General features: G+C 35.2%; 1 long non-coding RNA gene across 1 annotated transcript; it reads left to right on the top strand.

Annotated features, from left to right (window-relative positions):
• The first annotated feature begins 11,307 nt into the window (after positions 1-11,307).
• LOC137487773 (uncharacterized) lies at positions 11,308-14,272 on the top strand. Its single transcript, XR_015478383.1, has 7 exons — positions 11,308-11,413; positions 11,549-11,636; positions 12,359-12,442; positions 12,563-12,617; positions 12,717-12,792; positions 12,867-13,027; positions 13,362-14,272. It is a non-coding gene; the product is annotated as an uncharacterized LOC137487773 (long non-coding RNA).
• Positions 14,273-20,730: the final 6,458 nt, after the last annotated feature.

Below are 20,730 nucleotides of genomic sequence, written 5' to 3'. Positions count from 1 at the left end.
TTGAACCAAGCTTTACTTATGCATTAATGCATCACACTGTAAGACGTAATAAGACACACTCTGGTACAGACGTCCAGTCTGCACGCTGGAATACAACGCTATTATGTCATGGCCGCGACGCAGCTTCAAAAATTCGTTTCAAACCGGAAGTACAAATTTGCTTGAAATAACGCAAAAACAACCAATTTACACTTTTTAGTGAAATGTAGGTGTCCTAATAGTGTTAGCAGTGTGGGACACATATACGACTGTCAACAGCTCAAAAAATGTGTTTTGGTGTTTCGTGACCCTTTAAGGGACTTTGAACTTTGAATGTGGCATGATTGGTGGTGCCAGATGAGCTACTCTAAGAATTTCAGAAACTACTGATCTAATGGGATAATCACACACAGCCATCTCTAGGGTTTACAGAGAATGGTCTAAAAAGAGAAAATATCCAGTGCGTGGCAGTTCTGTGGGTGCAAATGCCTTGTTGATGCCAGAGATCAGAGGAAAATGGCCAGACTGGTTCGAGCTGATGGAAAGGCAACAGTAACTCAAATAAACATTCGTAACAACCAAGGTATGCAGAAGAGCATCTCTGAATGCACAACAAGTCAAATGTTGAGGCAGATGGGCTACAGCAGCAGAAAACCACACCGGGTGCCACTCCTGTCAGCCAAAACAGGAAATTGAGGCTACAATTCGCACAGGCTCACCAAAATTGGACAATAAAAGATTGGAAAAACATTACCTGGTCTGATGATTCTCGATTTCTGTTGCGACATTCGGATTGTTGGGTCTAAATTTGAACAGCTTGGAAGCATGGATCCATCCTGCTGGTGGTATAATAGTGTATGGGACATTTTCTTGGCACACTTTGGGCCTATTAGTAACCAACTGAACATTGTGTCAACTCCATTGCCTACCTGACTACTGTTGCAGAGCATGTCCATCCCTTTATGACCACAAAGTACCCATTTTCTCATGGCTGCTTGCAGCAGGATAAAGTCATAAAACATGAATCATCTTAGACTGGTTTCTTGAACACAACAATGAGTTTACTGTACTCAAATGGCCTCCACAGTCACCAGATCTCAATCTAAATGAGCATCTTTGGGATGTGGTGGAACGGGTGTTTGCATCATGGCTGTGCAGCCGACAAATCTGATAGCAACTGCTTGATGCTATCATGTCAATATGGACCAAAATCTTTTAGGAATATTTGCAGTACCTTGTTAAATTTATGCAACAAAGGCAGTTCTGAAGGCAAAAGGGGATCCAACCCAGTAATACTAAGGTGTACCTAATAATATGGTGAGTGTATATTTATCCTCACCTCAGAATTATAAGATTAGCAATTGTTTTGTTTTGTTTTTCAAAATTGAGTTATTGACATATTCTTATTAAATGATAACTTATTTACATTATGGGATGTTTGTTAACATTTTATTACTTTTTATTAAAAAAAGCAAATGTTACACACAAAATGTTTGCAATGGAATGCAAAAATTTTAAAGCTTAATATCTCAAAATCATACAGAATGTAGATAGAAGCTTATAATTCAAAGGTGATGATATATATAACTTAAATGTTTTATTTTTAATTCAGTGTGTTTTCTGTAGATTTATTGTAATTATCTATGAAATTATTTTGTTTCTCCATCATTATGTGATAATTCTCTTTAAAAAACTAGATATTTGTCATTTAGAATGTGTTCAGTGTACAGTATATATACATTAAAAACTTCTTTCATGTTCTACTAAAGAAAAAAAAGGTCCTCTTGGATAACCTGGCAGATTTTATTATTTTTGACTAAATTTTGCCTTTGATATAGCACTAAGTTTACCAGCACATCACAAAAGTCGAAGTGTTTAGTTTTGAATTGCATTAAAACCCAGAAAGATTGCATAACGTTCAGTATAGTGACAAAACACTGGCCTCAAATTCTCTCTCACTTGCCCTGCAGCCATCAGACCATCCTTGTATTTTTGGCGCAGCGGTATAAACAACAACCAATAATAATCTCTAACTTGATTTGGCAAAATCAATTTTCACTTTATGTGTATCTGAGGGTTGCAGGCAAAGTTAAATTAGACAAACAAGAAGCAATTATTGTCTGCAGGCCATATCAGGAATGGGATTGGCCTCAATTGCATTTCAATGTAGTGCTGAAAATTACAGACTTGACCACTTTACTGCACATTTTATTACTTTGCACTAAGCCTGTTCTGCATTTTCTATGACTGTAATCCCTCACCGAACCAGCAAAATCCATAACACGACTAAAAATACATTAGGGTCAATGCCTTAAAAGGATAATTTGCCCAAATGTGGAAATTCTGTCATCATTTATTCACCCTCATGCCGTTCCAAAACTGTTTGACTTTCTGTCTTCTGTAGAAAGAAGAGAAAATTATTTGAAAGACGGCTCATTGTTTTCTTTTGTTTTTTGCCTCACTAAATGGTTCACTTTACTCTCTTGGCCAAAACAAGCATGAAATAACTGCACTGTAAAAATGAATTGCAAATGTTTCGTTAAAGATATGCATTAAATGGTATTAGGGTAGCAAAATTCAAAGGAAAATGTTATTATGATTTACTGACTCTCATATCATTCCAAATCCATTCCTTCATCTTTAGAACCGAAATGAAGATATTTCTGTTCACCCATAAAAATGTAGAGTTCAACATAATTCAATCATGTTGTCCCAACTCTAATCAAATAAATTTATGTAACAAATTTGAATAGATTGAAGTTAAAACAATTAAGTAGTCCCAAAAAATACCAATAATTGTGTTTTTTCAGCTTATTTTAAATAAGTAGCTTAAACAAGCAGCAAAAAATCTATTTTTAATGTATTTAACAAAACTCTGTGGTTGTTTTGTGAAGAGAAAAAAATATGAATCATGTCTTTTTGTCTTTTGAAAAGACACGAGTTTGAGGTTTTTGGTGCAAATCTGTCAATGACATACGTTTGAAATGGCTTAAGGGCAAGTAAATGATGACAAATTTCAGTTTGGGCTGAACTTTATTTAATAAATAAATATTAAGTAATAAATCTAATTTATTATTAGATTTAAACGACATTTAAATAATTTAATAAATCTTTAAATCTTTAAGGCATTCCTCATTTATTTTCCTTAAACTGAAATGATAACAAATGTATAATTTACAGAAAACTGATTCCATTATTAATGTAAAATAATGGTAAATGACTTTGTTACCAATTGTTGTTTAGCTAATTATTAAAACTAATTGTTGACATCTTCCACCATTTGTGCTTTAGCACAATATGCTAACCTAAAACACCACATGGCATGTCTAAAACACATTTTTATACAATTTCATTATATTATTGTTTTGGAAAAACTAAATGAAAAATTTAGTGAAATTTAACTTGTCTATCATTATCTACTATCCTAAATATTTTGGTAAGACTTTATTTTGATTGTCCCTATTGCACATTTTGTTGACTAAAAGTTGCATCACAACTACATGCCCATTACTTTACACATATGAGTATTAGTAGACTGTCTGCTTAATCTCTGTTGATACTGCTTGCTCAACAGACATTTAACTGACTATAAGAAACTTTGCAAGTACATGTGAACTTACAATAACCATAACCCTAACCCCAACCTAGCAGTATACTTATAATCTATTGAGAATTAATTGGCATATGGATGCAGTTTAACTAAAATTAATGTGTGTGTGTGTGTGTGTGTGTGTGTGTGTGTGTGTGTGTGTGTGTGTGTGTGTGTGTGTGTGTGTGTGTGTGTGTGTGTGTGTGTGTGTTTGTTAAAGGGACCATCAAAATAAAGTCATACCATATTTTTGTATAAATTAAAGAGAGAAGAATAATGACATGCCTCCATGCCTGCCCACTTGGAGCAAGTCACATAAATGTTCTATCAGTTTCATGTCTTTTTATAACCGATGTAAAAGAGTTGGCCAAGAATATAGCGACAAATACAAAAATATACTTTACTTAAATTACAAATGTTACATAAGGTAGATGTTTTGTGCAAATCTTTATATAACTTATAATGGTCCTTAAGTTGACATTTTCAAGAAAAAATTCACCAAATACAATATAATGTAACAAAGCCTTGATTGCTGAAAATTGAAATAAAATAACTTGAATTGTCTGATACATGCTCTAAATACCTCGTTCGAAACTAATGATTAGCAAAAAATCTCAAAGATTCACAAAAAAAAGCTCATTTCGAAAAACTCCCATCCCTATAGTAGCAGTCTTTCAGCATGTTGCGTCTCTGTTGCACTACGCATTTGTTAATCATTTGATCTCAGTCCATGTGAGAACTGAACAAATTTTCATCTTACATCAAGCTCTGCGTTTGTAATCGTGTATGTGGTGGGACAATGAGCGTAGAGCTGTAATAAAGGCTCGCTAATGACCCTGGTGTAAGGTCCAACAGCAGAACATCACATCAACTGAGCTGCTGTCAGCTTCTCTTTGCAACTGCTCACTCTCCCTTAATGGAACATCTGAGTCAATAAAAACAATCATCGCGCTCATTGCCACTGAAAGCCAGGAAATCATTTTAGCTACTCAAAGAAAGCAAGCCCACGGTGCATAATCTATCGCTTCAGAAATGAGCACTTCGCTTTGCTATTCTGGTCAAGTAAGCGTTGAGGTTTGGCGTTAGGCTCTTAATGTTGTTATTTGTGGCTCTGTGGTTAAAAGTTGTCCTGTCGAGTTTGAGTGTATTTTCGAGATCTTGATCCTTCACAAGATTTCCACCAAATTCCTTCCTGTCTAATGAACCTCGCGCAGTGTCCACTCAATAAACCGCCAACATGGGCTTTCAGCTTGCCAATGAGGGTCAATAGCTGGACAGCATGTCTCCGAGTGCCTTCTCTTTTTCAAGACGCTAATGGAGCCCAGCCAAGACCCACAGAAGAGTCCCAGGGGTCGTTCCCAGATATCCGCAATGATACCCAATCTGGCCCCATTAGCGCTCTCTCCACCCATCAAAAAACATGACTTCATGAATGCGGAATTAAAAATTAACCATCTCATATCCATTTGCTGATGGCTCCGACAAAGGAAAATGAAAAAGCAGATTCCCTCAAGGCTTTCTGGAGAAGAAATGACTCCTGCAACTCTATATGTGGGGGAAAGTCAGAAAGTGATAACAGGAACAGAACGGATGAAGTTACTTAAACAGACTCCAGCGATTCTGAACATAGAACTAGTGCAAAGGCTGTCAAATAAAAGAGTCGAGTAACTACAGGCAAGACAAGTCCTGGAAACAATAATTGAACCTTAGTAATGTCTAGTTTGATGTTTCATGCACTATACTTATTCCTTTATCTATTAATAATGACATATAAACACATTTAAATACTGAAAATAATCAATTTTGAATGTCTTTATAATAACCATTTAAATAGAGTATCTTTCGCTCAAGAAGAGAAGCTGTCTGCTTTTACACCTCTACACTCTCAGAAAGACATTCTTCTTTTTCGTCTGACATTTTCAGTGCTCGTCTCACTGCTAGAATGTTCTAACTTTGATTTTTCAGTAGCAAACTATCAAACAGCAAATTTGTGTTGCTCAACTTTTTCAGCCCACCTCTTCTGCCCTGTAATGTTCTTTAGCTCTCTATGTCACATCTTGTCACAACTGAGAATGATTATTATTATGTATAGAAGTGCATATATAAATTATACACTCATCAGTCACTTTATAAGGTCAAACTGCTCTTTAACACAAAATTATAATCAGCCAATCGCATGACAGTAACTTAATGCATTTAGGCATGTAGACATGGTCAAGACGATCTGCTGCAGTTCAAACTAAGCCTCAGAATTGGGCAGAAAGGTGATTTAGGGGACTTTGGATGTCTTATAGTTGTTGATCCCAGATGGGCTGATTTAAGTATTTCAGAAACTGCTGTTCTAATGGGATTTTCACGCACAACCATCTCTAGGGTTTACAGAGAATGGTCTGAAAAAGAGAACATTTACAATGAATGGCAGTTCTGTGGGTACAAATGCCTTGTTGATGCCAGAGGTTAGAGGAGAATGGCTAGACTGGTTCAAGCTGAAAGAAAAGCAACAGTAACTCAAGTAACCACTCAATACAACCGAAGAATGAGAAAGAGCATCTCTGAAAGCATAATATATCCAACCTTGAAGCAGATGGGCTGCAGCAGCAGAAGACCACACCGGGTGCCACTCCTGTCAGCTAAGAACAGGAAACTGAGGCTACAATTAGCAAAGGCTCACCAAAATTGGACAATAAAAGATTGAAAAAATGTTGCCTAGTCTGATAAGTCTCAATTTCTGCTGCAACAGTCAGATGATAGGGTCAGAATTTGGCATCAACAACATGAAAGCATGAATCCATTTTGTCTTTTATCAACAGTTCAGGCTGGTTGTGGTGGTGTAATGGTGTGGGGGATATTTTCTTAGCACACTTTGGGCTCATTAGTACCAACTGAGCATCATGTCAACACCACAGCGTATTGTTGCTGACCATGTCCATCCCTTTATGACCACAATGTACCCGTCTTCTGATGGTTACCTCCAGCAGGATAACATGCCATGTTATTAAGCACGAATCATCATAGACTGGTTTCTTGAAAATGACAATGAGTTCACAGCACCTTTGGGATGTGGTGAAACGGGAGATTCGCATCAGCCGACAAATCTGCAGCAACTGCGTGATGCTATCATATCCATATGGACCAAAATCTCTAATGAATATTCGAAGTACCTTCTTGAATCTATGTCACGAAGGAATAGGGCAATTCTAAATGCAAAAGGGGATCCAACCCTCCACTAGTAAGCTATACCTATTAAATCATGATGGCTGAAGTGTATATTGCGCCCTCTGGTAAATTTATGCAAAAAGAAGATGAGCGAGAGAAATTTGAGATCATCAAAAAGTGTACACAGTGGCGGATTTGCAAAAACAAAAACTGCAAGCAGACGTACCTCAAGTTCCGTTTTTCACTGTCCCCAGAAGTGTAGACCTGGGTACGTATCCATAATAAGCCTGGGTGGCATGTTACCTATATGTTTTGGAATTACTTGATTACTTATTACTTGATTCAAATTTGTGATTCAATTGTTAAGAATCACATCATTCTGTTGTCAAAAATATTTTATAAAATGATCCTAAATGAAAGGATCATTATTCACAATAATCAAATTACACAGTTGTGCTATAACATTAGATGACTGTGCCCCTGTAAAAAGCTTTGAGTTACTATTTACTTTAGATGTCAGTATGTTAATTAAGAATGGTGGTCACACAATAAGATTTCATTAGTTAATGTTAGTTATTGTGTTAAATGTGTATTAAATGTGTATGAACAATACTTGTAGAATATTTCTTATTCATAGCTTGACATTTGCTAATCAGAGATGCTTAAAGTACTAGAGACCAAGACTTAAGTAAAAATACAAGTGCTCTATCAAAAAAGTGACTTGAGTAGAAGTTAAAAAAGAAATATGGTTTATGATTTATAATATATGGTTTATGATTTATAATATATAAACTTCTGTGTTTTTTGTATTATATCATTTTTAACTTACCCCTGATATGTTTCTTTAAATTTGACGGTGAATTTTTGAAGGCCATTATTTGGCAATCTTATGGGAGGCAGAGTATGCACTTTGTTATATATGAATGGTCTTTCACTCCAACAAATCCAAACATGAACTCTAAATAGGGCTTCAGGTGGTCTTCTTCCTCATCACCACGAACAGTTGAAAGTGAAGGAGTTGAAGGTGGAATTTTTGGGTTTTCCATGTCAAAAACAAACTAAAGTGCTCTCAATGCAGGCAGGCAGTGCTGTCTTTGATTGTCTGAATGATGACGAGCCAGCTTATTTAAACCTGTGACAGAGCCATCTGTGCAGTGATAATGTGGGTTCGGAATGATTCATAACATTTTTATAAATGAAACGAGTAACAATGCAGCACATAAATAATCTATCAGAGTAATGTATTGAACTCGTCCAAATTGTGTATTAAAATAAAAGTGGAAGTAGGAGACAAAAACAATACTCCAGTACAGATACAGCCTTTAGTACTACTTAAATACAGCAGTGAAGTAGATCTAATTTGTTACTATACATCTCTGTTATTATTCCAAATTCTTGCTTGTTTACATTAGTTAACACACTGTGGGCCCTATCATACACCCGGCGCAAATGCATTTGCGCTTATATATGCGCCTATGGGCGTTCTGGTCTAAAAAAGAAGGTGTGTTGAGGCGCATTGCTGGCGCATTGCTATTTTGAGAAACTATAACAGATTTTTAAATAGACCAGAACAAAGCCAGTCTATTGTCCAGCGCAGAGCGTGTTAGTTGTGCGCCTCGCTTACACACTGCTTAATACACACAAGATGAGTAATACGCAAATAAATGAAAAAGAATTAAAATATTAAGGATATATATAGGATGTAATAAAGATATATAGGATATGAATATAAAGGATTGAAATATTACAAAACATATTATTTTCTAGCCTACATAAATATAAAAACCATACTTTCATGCCTTCTTTATCTCGGGGGGGGGGGGGGGGGGGTGGGCTTTTTCAGTTTATTTGTGACAATTTCCTTTTGTATAATGTTATTATTATTAGCAGTATTATTTATTATATGCATATGTATATTTGTTTCATTAAAAACAAGCTTAGATTTGTCCACCTGTCAGGTTTTAGACCATATGGGGCGCAGCATGTGTATTTGGATACAACTCAGTTTTTTTGAGCACACTTCGTTATTATTGTTCATTTATTCGTTTGCTGGAAATTAGAACTGAATTTAGAACTAGTTTAAAACAAATCTTTGCACTTTACAAACAAAGTTAATTGTTTATAGGTTAATGGATGTCTGTGCGTACAAGGTTTTCCTATCCACAAGAGCGAAAGTGAAAGTAAATAATGAAAGGCCTTATCTCTCATTCTCGTGCTGCAGATGCTCTGTTTAACTGTTTTCTTGCTAGTGAAATGCTCAGTTTTTCCACTTACAAAGTCGTAATGTAAGTGACAAATGCACTATGGCGCGAAACAACTGCCTCTCAAAGGGAATGGGCGATGAGACTCTAATTGATTTGATCTCAAAACACACCTATAACTCATTTTAGACCATGCACCTTATCAAAAGTGGATTCTGACACGCCCTGAATGCGTTTGCGCCCTGCGCTTTGTACATTGCTCATGGATTGTTAAAATAGAGCCCTGTGAGTTAACATGAACTAACAAAGAACAAATGTATTTTCATTAACTAACGTTACTAACATGATGAGCAAATGCTGTAATAAATGTATTATCCATTGTTTTTTTCATGTTAGTAAATGCATGATATTAACTAATACAACCTTTTTGTAAAGTGTTACCAAACACTCTGATGCATGTGCACCAAAAAACAACCTGCCACCATGAATCTGTGTGTTTATCTGATCATAAAGAAAACGTCAGTTAGAAATGCCAAGGGCTCGCTCAAAACAACGGAAAAAGAAAGGTGGTAAGAGTAAAGGGGTCCCCAGTAAAGATTTATGTCTAGCAAAGCAACACCCCTGCAATATCAACCTATGTTGTCTCTTTTTCTTAAATAATAAAAAAAATCACCTAAAATCAATATTTTATGTGCATTTTCAGTTGCTGTCTAACATGTGGTTTGCTGCTGCAATATAAATGCTCACCCTGAATTGGTCAGTTGTGACGACCTTTCCATTCATAGCTCAAAACAAAAGCTGGATATAAAGAACGTTCACAGTAGAGTGTCTAAAAACAACTGTGAGCTCTGTTATGGTTATAGCAGCATCATTTTTTATTCCTAAAATATCCCGAACTATTAAATAAAGGTATCCTCTATCACACAGACAGCTTTCTCTGGGGAGCAAATCCCGCTAGATGGAATTGATTAATATTTCACATTTCAAAATCACCAACAGTACATCTTAATCCCGAGGTGTGGCAGGCCTTACCTCTCTCAGGAGGATTCTGCTTTCCATTTCATAGCCAGCCTTTAAGTGGGGTTACCGGTTCAGCTATACTGCTGGGGAATTTTGGAGAAGTCACCAAAACAAGCCTATAGCTGGACGGGGTGCTAAAAGACAAATAAGACTTTGTAATTGTGACAACATTATGCTATTTTCTAGAGCTGGCCATACATTCATGAACCAATATGTATAATGATGCATCATGGACCGTAGCTTGATGGGTGTTCTGGTGGTTTGAAAGACCCACCCCTGACTAACCAGAAGAGAGTCTAAAATTTGGCCTAGCTTATTTGTGCTATTTTATCTACTATGCCATCATGAATTGTGAAAATTGTGAAAATAACTCATTGAAGAAGGCTTTAAGACCAAGTGAAATCTGACATAAGTAAAGTCACTTTCACTACTGACATGTATTGTTGTCTAATAGAGAATACAGCTTACAAGTAACTATTATTCTAAATCTTGGACCTTTTTTAATGAAAAAATAAACAATATTAACATGGAGTGAAACTAATGGAGTGAAATAATTCTGAAGCATATTAAAGTTAATTTTAATACTAATTTAGCTATTGTTGAATTTTGTTGAAATGTACCAAGACAGACTAGAAAAACCGAAAGCTTAACGTTTTTATTATTATTGCTTTACTTTTTTAATATTCAAATGGCGAAATTCACACTGAGGAATGTTGAATGTGCTGGCCACACTCTCAGAAAAAAAGGTACAATGAGGGTACAATTTTGTTCCTAGAGGGAACAAAATCTAAAATTGTACCTTTAAAGGTCCCATATTGGTCCTTAGGGTACAATTTTGTACCCAAATGGGCTATAAAGGTACAAATGTCCAGATTTAGGTTTGAAAGGTACATTTTTGTACCTTTTATAGCACATTTGGATACAAAATTGTACCGTAAAGGACCAATTTGGCACCTTTAAAGGTACAATTATATATTTTGTTTCACTATAGGAACAAAATTGTACCCTCAGCTCATGATAAGATCAAGACACTATATAACACTAATTTAAATGTATTAATACTAAGCATTAATACTAACATACATAATTTAAAAATATAATAAATAAATAAATTGATTGAATTAAATATTTTAATAATTAATTTTTTTCATGTATTTAAATTACATTTTTCTCAAAAATGTTAATAGTTTAATTTATAATTAAATGTAATTTTAATCAATAACAACGTAAATACTGGTCTTTGCTTACTGTTAAAGTCGCTATAGTATACAGGATGTAGAATAAGAACCATGCAGAGTGACAGCATCTTCATACAGGTGGTGATGTTGCTGTCTCTTTAAGAATTTGGCTTGTTGAGACGTTATAGTAGTGTTTGTTACTGAGGCGGTCGGTCGAGTATGCTGGCTGTTTACACAAAACTTCGCACGCTTTTCAAAGAAAAGTCTATTTTGGAGTCCACACTTTTCTGGTAAGAATGTATTAAAGATATATTTTCAGTCTCATTTTTACATGTGAAGCCGTGTTCTGTTGATTTTGTCTGACTCTCGGGTCTCGGCTTTCCCCGCTTTGTGCTCCGGGCTGGCTGGTGTACGTTGGCCTGCAGGATGGAGTTTGCTAAGATGTCTGCAGCTTATTAAAGAAGTTAATACAATGTGATATCGAAGTCACCGAGGGACATAACGTTATAGAAGGTAAGTACTATATGCTGTTAGTTTTCTCGGTGTAAAAGTTCCCTTTATCGCCTACATTACGTATTCACGCCTTATATGTTAACTTACGTAACTGCTTTATTAATAAGTGTTGCCACGGCGGAATATAATCGCAACCCAGATAGCAAAATACACTTGGGCCAGTTGCGGCTAGATTCTCGCCTGCCCGACTCCGTCTGCTGTATCGTTACTCGGGCCAGATGCGGCGGCAGAAGCGAGCCGACGCTGCCGTATCCATGCACCGGAATCGGGCCGTGAGTAATGTGCGGTGTGGCCCGGAGCTCGCGCGACTGAAGTCTTCATATACCTTGATATAAAACCTTTTGTTATTAATACTGGAATTTGTAATTATCGATAATGTTTTATATTTTGAGGCCATTTTCTAGCCACGGTTGACCGCGGAAATGTAATTTTAGACGGTTATATACACCGCCATTTTGTGAAGAAAAATCACAATTTTGTCACCGGCAAAGCGACTGATTATGTAAACGTGGCTAGTTACAAACGTGGCGTGCATATCTTCGTTTCAGTGTCTAAGTTATATTAATGTTGAGGAGTGTCCACAAACTCTCATGTCCAGAATTGTTGGTGCTTTACTATCGTTTAACGTTATACTTGTATATAAATAAAATACTATAAATAAATAGTTATTGCTTTATCTTATTGCTTTCCTGAAGTTTATGAAGTTTCCAATTGTATTTCAGGACAAGATTGAACAACATAATGCAGGCTAACAGCATCAGAGCAATGAAGGCATGTCATATGAAAGCATGGCTCAGTTACAAGATGTAAGTATGTCTCATTATCTATACCATGGTTTTAATGGCTTACATACTATTTTAAATTTGTAGGTTTTTACTTACAAACAACAATAAATGTACACCCACGTGTTTAAAATTATTTTCTAGGTTTTCATCGAAAGATGAGAGATCAGCTGAAGAATGCTAAGAACCTGACTCTAAGGTACTCTTTCTAAACTTTCTCCACTTGATTAATATTATTAAATTCTAGCTTTAGATGAATTCCTTCATATTTGTTTGTATGCCACATCTTATGTTCCAGGAATTGATTTTACAGCAGCACTTCTCATGTTGCCAGCCTTGTTAAGCGAGACACTTCAACATTTCGTTGTGCTCAGGTGCGTATGTTGTTTTCTGTTTAGTATATGCTGTGATAAATGCATTTTATAATGCTTGATATTCTTTATATTAGGATGACGCAGTGGGTAGTGCTGTCACATTACAGCAAGAAGGTCGCTGGGTCAGTTGGCATTTGTGTGAGGAGTTTGCATATTCTTCCAGTGTTCGTGAGGGTTTCCTCCAAGTGCTCCGGTTTCCCCACAAGTATAAAGACATGCGCTATAGCTGAATTTGGTAAGCTTATTTGTCTGTAGTGTATAAATGTGTGTGTGAATAAGTGTGTCTGGATGTTTCGTAATACTGGGTTGCAGCTGGAAGGGCATCTGCTGCATAAAACATGCTGGATAAGTTGGTGGTTCATTCCACTGTGGCGACCCCAGATTAATAAAGGGACTAAGCCAAAAAGAAATTGAATGAATGAATGAAATTTATATTAGTCTTTTCTGTGATACTTTTTTTTTTTTAAATCGGTGAATATTAATTATTTTACTTTCTATGCATGTTGATTTTCTCTTCATCAGTGATAGAGTGACTGATATTAAAGTAATTATTGCTTTGTCATTTACAGTGAATCATCTTCACCACATCCAACAGTTCAAGTACAGGAGGAGGCCACCGACTGGACAACTGTGTTAACAAGACAAGTCACGGCAGTCTTCAGAGTTGATGGGATTGCGATTGGCCGGGCTAATGGTGTGGACGAATATACATTTTTGACATATCCATCTTATTAGAAGATCACCTTGATGTTTCTGCAGAGGAATGTTTTGAATGAACGGTGGACAGTGACAAGCCTCGATCTACTCCAGTTACCAGAGTGATCTACCTTGTTTTTTGTTTCTCTACATGCTCTTGGGATAATCACAATCATCAAGTTAATCCAGCACACTGCTATCATTCATGCATAAAGCAAATTTTTAAATAACTTGTGCTCCTAATGACTATCAAAGAACATTTTCCAGATATGAGTGCTTTACATGTCATGTTTATCAAAAGCATAAACACATATTGTGTTACAACAAATTACAACTCCACTTGAGGATGATGAGGAGTAATCTACTGATGGTGAGGAAGAGGCTACTGATGTATTTGGTTTTCTGCACTGTTGAAGCAATGTATAGAGAAACATTTCCTTCATTCTGAAATTCAGAGAAAATGTTGATGACAAATTATTTATTATGACCGAGTATTCTGACTAAAGACAAATACTTTGGACTTTATAAAGTGAAGTACTTGATGTAGCCTGTGTAATGTGTTTATAAATCTCAAACAGTATTCTTGTGGTCTTTGTATTAAGGGTAGATTATATACTGTACAGTGAGTGAACAATTTTTATTTGTTATCTAAATTGTTCTTTTTACTGTTTTACATGTCTGCTTTATATTTACTGTGTAATTTTATTTCTTGACACATTCAGTTGTGAGTTGTAATGAAATATTTCTACATTAATAAATAAAAATGGACATCTGCGAACCAAAATATTTTATTTATTTATTTGTGCATGCAGTCACCAAAGGATCAAAATGCCTGGGTCAGTACCCTGAAAATGCTATATAATATAAAAAGGTACATTTTTGTACCTTCGGTGGGGGTACAAAATTGTCCCTTAAAGGGTACAAATGTAGAAGGTACAATTTTGTACCTTTAAATAGAGGTACAAATTTGTACCCTTAAGGGTACCACCCCAGTGACGGGCCATTTGTACCCTAAAAGGTACAATTTTGTACCTTTTTTCTGAGAGTGCAGTTTGTTATTTGCCTAACAAATGACAATAGTTTTTTATTTAAAACTCTAACAGATTAATTTTTTTTTAACGATACATGATGAGATTTGTGTTTTAAAAATGAACTATAAATAAGGTTCTTTTAAATATTGCTTTATTCTAAATACTTAGGAAGTGTTTTTGGTACATTAAAAGTTGTGGTTATGATGACAAACCGACAAGTTAATTCAGAAAAGAAATTGTGCTTAAAATGTCACTATAATGCAGTTTTTAAATCTTTAAAAAACTGCAAATAACTGCAAAAAAAGTTCACTTTTTGAAAAGAAAGAAGCTCCCTGTACAAGCACTTTACACTGTTTTTCTTGTAAATGACACAGTATTTAACTGTAACAGTTATGCAGTATGTTATTGTATTAAATGCACTGTAAAATTGCTGCGTATTTTACAGGAAAGATATGCAATAGTGTAAATGCATACACAAACTAAATGATGCTGTACAGTATGTGTAAATGCTGTGTTTTTGCTGTAATTGATTTATAGTATGTTACTGGTGAACTCCTGTCAGTACATTACTGTACACTCGAAAAATTATTGTTGCTGCTTGTTCAAACTATTTATTTAAAATGAGCTGAAAACACAATTTAGAGTTTTTTTGGGGGAGGGCTTAATTATTTAAAGTTTAATCAACTTAAAACTGTAAAAACCACTATTCATTTTTTATAATTATTTTTTAGGGGTTTTTCACTTTTATTTCAAAAAGACAGTATGGTTGCAGACAGGAAAGTATTGGGAGCAGAGAAAGGAAAGGTCGGCAAAGGATCTCAAGCCTGGAATCAAACTTAGGTCGCCGTGAGCACCATGGTTCTATATGTCGGCGTATTTAACCACTATAGGCTATTGGCACAGCTATTGCCGAAATTTATTCACTATATGCTTAAGTGGTTACAAACCTTTAGCATTTTTTTTTACTTGGTTGAACACTAAAGAAGATATTTTGAGTGAAGCTTATACCATTGCTATCCATAACAGAAAAACAAAAACAAATAGAGAAGTCAATGGTTACAGGTTTCCTCAAAATAAATATTTTTTTTGTGTTTAACAGAACAAAGAAAGTCATAAATGTTTGGAATAAGTAAACGATGACAGAATTTGTTTACTGTAATGCAGACACATCTATATTACCTTTGAAATCTAATTAAATGAAGGTACGTCCAGACACACGATGTGAAGAAAAATGTGCATTCAGATGTGCCTTTATGCTTTCCCGCCTTGCACTGCTCGTTGCGAAGACAGCATTTTACAGGACTTCTTTAAAAAATAGACTCATTTTACAAGTTACCTTTATTGTGTCTTAAAGTGACACAGAGCAAACTGTCCGAATGAAAACATCACAAAGTCATTTGACTATCTTGATCATAAACAATGTTATATATATATATATATATATATATATATATATATATATATATATATATATATATATATATATATATATATATATATATATATATATATATATATATATATATGCATATTCATTTCTTGTAGGCTTAGTCCCTTTATTAATCCGTCGTCTATATATATATTTATTATATTATATTTTTATTTTATTTATTATTTTTATATTTATTTATTTATAGGGAGGTCAATGGTTACAGATCAAAAATATCTTTTTTTAACAGATTAAAAAAAGTCATAAAGGTTGGGAACAATTAAAGCAATTAATTAACAGAATTTTTCACTTTAAAAACACTTGATTCTATACAATTCATTCATGTTGTCCCAACACAAATTGAATAAGTTGATTAAGATAAAACCTTTTTTTTATTAAGCTGATTGAATATAAAATTATTAAGTTGTCCTCAACAAGAAAAAATCAAGAATGGTGTAATTCAGCTAATTTTAAATATGTAGTTTGAACAAGCAGAAAAAATACATAAATGTGAAGATAGTTACAGAGCAAAATTCATTAGTCAATAAAAAACAGTTTCCTTTCATTTTCAACAAGTTATTTAGTATTTTTTTTGCTAAGCACGTTCTTTTTTGCCCCCATTTTCAACAAATTAATATGGAAAAACCCAGCGAAATTTCTCTGCTAAAGAACATGTAATGGATTCCTTTCAGAAATGTTGCAGACTGCTCTAATGTCAATTCATTATTCACTTTGCTTCAGAACTGAGAACTGAGAAAATGAGTACAAGTGTATAAAATAGATGTTCGATTAGAATCTAAAGTGCACGGAATCTAGCTGGCCGAAAGTGGAGGCAACTGCATATGTTTCTTCATATTAAGTAGTTTGAAGTTACTCATTCTTTTAAAGTGAATCACTCCACAGCGTGGGTTACCATGTTTTCTAATAATGTATAAAAGTAGGGACAGAACATCCTTAAAAGGATAAATATTTACTCATTTTTTATTATACTCATGTTGTTATAAACTGGTCACACTTAATTTTAACATGCAATTCCTGCTATAAACGAATGAATAATTAAGATTTATAGCTCAATAAACTACTAATTAGCTGGTTAATAATAGTTAGTAAGGCAGTATTTGTGTTTAGGTATTGGTTAGGATTAGCAGTAAAATAAAATCAGCAGTAAAATAAAATCATACTTTATTACTGCTTATAAACAGTCAAAAAAAAAGTAATATCCATTCATTCGTTTGCTTTTCGGCTTAGTCCCTTTATTAATCTGGGGTCACCACACCAGCTCACCTGTAGTGCATGTCTTTGGACTTGTGGGGGAAACAAAGCATTTAGAGGAAACCCACGCAAATACAAGGAGAACATGCAAACTCCACACAGAAGTGCCAACTGACCCAGCCGATGCTCAAACCAGTTACCTTCTTGCTATGAGGCAATCTTGTTACTGCCCCACCATGTCGCCCCAGTTAATATCTTATAAACAGTTAATAATAGACATGTAACAAGCCAGTAGTAAATGGTGTGAATTATTACTTAGACTAAAGTGTTATCTATAAACCTTGATGAGTTTCTTTCTTCTGTTGAATACTAAAGTAGATATTTTGAAGAATGCTGAAAAGTCGTAACCATTGACTTGCTTAGCAGGATAAACAGGGCTCATGGAAGACAATGGCTAGGTTTCCAGCTTTCATCAAATGATCTTCCTTTATGTTGGAAAGCAGAAAGAAACTCAAACAGGTTTTAAAGAAGTGAAGAGTGAATAAATGATGACGGAATTTTCCATTTTTGGTGAACTATTGCTTTAACTTTTTCCAAATTGACATTGCAGATGTGGCCAGAGGTTCTGAAGTGGCATTTACAGTCAGTGTCTTCATGGAAACATTTTAATGCTGTTCTATGGTATGAATGCATTTACATATACTGTCAATGGAGCTGATGTGGGTCTGCATATTTTACACTCTCAGAAATAAAGGTACAAAAGCTGTCAGTGATAGTGATGAGTTTTTAAAAGGTACACTTTAATACCAATCATGTCCACATTTGTGCCTTAAAGATACATATTTATACCTTAAAAGTACAATTGTGTACTTCATTAGACTTTAAAGGAACAGAAATGTTCCTTTAAGGTTTAAGGTACCAATGTGCACCTGTAAGGTACAAAAGTGTACTTTTTAAAAAGGTAGCGCCCGAGTGACAGCTTTTATTTCTGTGTAGTCTGGTTTTAATGCTGCATTATATCTGTATTACAGAGTGTTTAGCAGTCACATTACTTACAGCCCCAATTACACTGTAAAAAAGCTGCCATACAAAATGTAATGCTATATTTACAAAGCTAACACAGAAGTGCTTCTAAAGTGGTATTTAAGTGCTTTAACAAAGACATAGATATATACACTAGATATCGCATAGGGACCCTGAGCATACATCAATAGCGCCGCCACATTGGTACAGTGCTCCCAGGACAAATGTCATTCAACCGCACTAGTCAAGACAGTGTTATTACGTGAAGATGCGGGACTTTAGCGCTGTCTACGGGTAGTAATGAGCAAACAAAGAAAAATAAGCACAAAGGCAGAACATTTCATAGGTAATATTAAGTTTTTTTCTGTTTTTGTATGTTCTGAACTTTTGTGCTAATCAGGTAACGTTATTGATGATAACAGTCACTTACTGCATTCACCATAAGACAAAGAAGCTCCAACTCGCACTAAACACTCGGCTTATGCTAGTTTTGTTGAATAAAATCAGCAAACAATGCAAAAGAAATATGACAACGAGATGCTGCGCTGCCAGAAACTTGTATTTTTGTCGGCTAAAGTGAAAGAGTCTTTCGGGGGATTCATTCACAAACGAATCGCTCCCTCCGTCAGTATGAGAAGTGAAAGCAGGAGAGGAGGTGTGTTTCAGGACACGGATTATATTAAATTTAACAGGGAGGATGAATAGTACATTTCTGTACACACAAACACAAGCTTTTTGTCAGGAATGCCTGTGCGGTCACTGATTCATCAATGTAGAAAAGTTATGTAAAATTATAATTTTCGTAATTAGAAAAAAAAAAAATTACATACTAACATCCAGGAAAACTCCCGATCATAGATATATGTGTATATCTCTGGCTTTGGATGGCCACAGTCCTCCACTGTATCTTGGTCCCGCATTCATTTCAAAGGAGTGCTACCCTGTAGCAAGATGGCGGCGCTATTGACGCATTCCGTCCAATAGACAACAATAGGCCAGGCGACATCTAGTGTATATATCTATGTAACAAAGATTGTTTGATTTACACAGCCTATAGCAAAATTTACCCATTTATTGTTTCTTCATACTGGATTTGGCATTGATGTGTGCAGTTTAAACCAGCAGTTTAATGCTGCTCAGAGGTGGCATGCATTACACAACAGCTGAGGTGGCTCAGAGCAGGCATGATTTAATTTGCCACTAGTGTGGCATTTTGGGCAGCCACAGATCAGTTGTTACTCAACTATAAAGACACCTTTGGTTTGGCTTTTATGCAGCATTGCCTTTTTACACCAACGGTTTAATGCTGCTCAGAGGTGGCTGAAATGCATTTACACAGCAGATGAATACTAGATTTAAGGTGTGTTGGATTAGCCATTGTTTAGTCTATGAATTGCATCAAAACAAACACACATACACTCGAGCAGGCACAAAGCATCCTTAACTATAAAGGGAGACACACTAAAATGGATAATTTATACTGATTTTTATGCAGAATTATCTAAATGCTAAATTTTAAACTGATGCAGGGCAGCCTCTACGTGAATATAAATAGAGTTTTCCTAAAACAAGAATACTGAAACTATTTAAACGGAGTATGTATTATATTACATTACATTATAGGCTATTATATTATAGGCTATTATATTATATTAAACACTACACTGGGTCGGCGCAGTGGCACAATAGGTAGTGTTGTCGCCTCACAGCAAGAAGGCTGCTGGTTCGAGTCTTGGCTGGGTCAGTTGGCGTTTCTGTGTGGAGTTTCCATGTTCTCCCTGCGTTTGCGTGGGTTTCCTCCAGGTGCTCCGGTTTCCCCCACAGTTCATGCTGTACAGGTGAATTAGGTGGGCTAAATTATTTGTAGTATGAATGAGTGTGTATGAATGTATCCCAAAGATGGGTTGCAGCTATAAGGGCAGCCTCTGCGTAAAACATATGCTGGATAAGTTGGCGGTTCATTCCGCTGTGGCCCAGATTTATAAAGGGAATAAGCCGAAAAGTTAAAAATGAATGAATGAATGAATGAATGAATATATTACATTATATTATATCAAAAGAAAATGAATAATTTTATTCCAGCTATATAGGTTTTTTGGCCTCATTTATTTAATGCTATTGAAAAAAATTAAATAAAACCAAATCAATAACAAATTAATAATAATAATAATAAATAATAAAATTTTACTTGAGTTGAAATTGTAAAAATGTACTCTTTATAAAAATTTGCTTCCAACCAAATAACACTGCTTTAAACAACTTGATTATTTATCATGTCATTTGAAAATGTCTGGACAGATTGCATTATATTATATTGAAATGATCACACAAATCCTAATCTTTGATTAAATGTAAGATATGTAGGTTAAACCTAAACGAATATCTTAATCGCTTTAGATTGTTAGGCTAAATCCCACTAAATACCTGCATCTCATAAAGCCGTAACACAAATCTAAGCGGAGACTATCGATTCGCCAACGGCCGAATGGTGACGAATGTTTCCGAAAATTCGCGCAAGCAACCTGTGAGGCAGTCAGGGAGGGAGAC

This window comes from Danio rerio, chromosome 2 (assembly GCF_052040795.2).
Source record: "Danio rerio strain M-AB ecotype USA chromosome 2, GRCz13ab, whole genome shotgun sequence".
NCBI lineage: Eukaryota > Metazoa > Chordata > Actinopteri > Cypriniformes > Danionidae > Danio > Danio rerio.
Note: the sequence above shows the minus strand (reverse complement) of the source record. Positions and strands in the feature narration are given on the sequence as shown.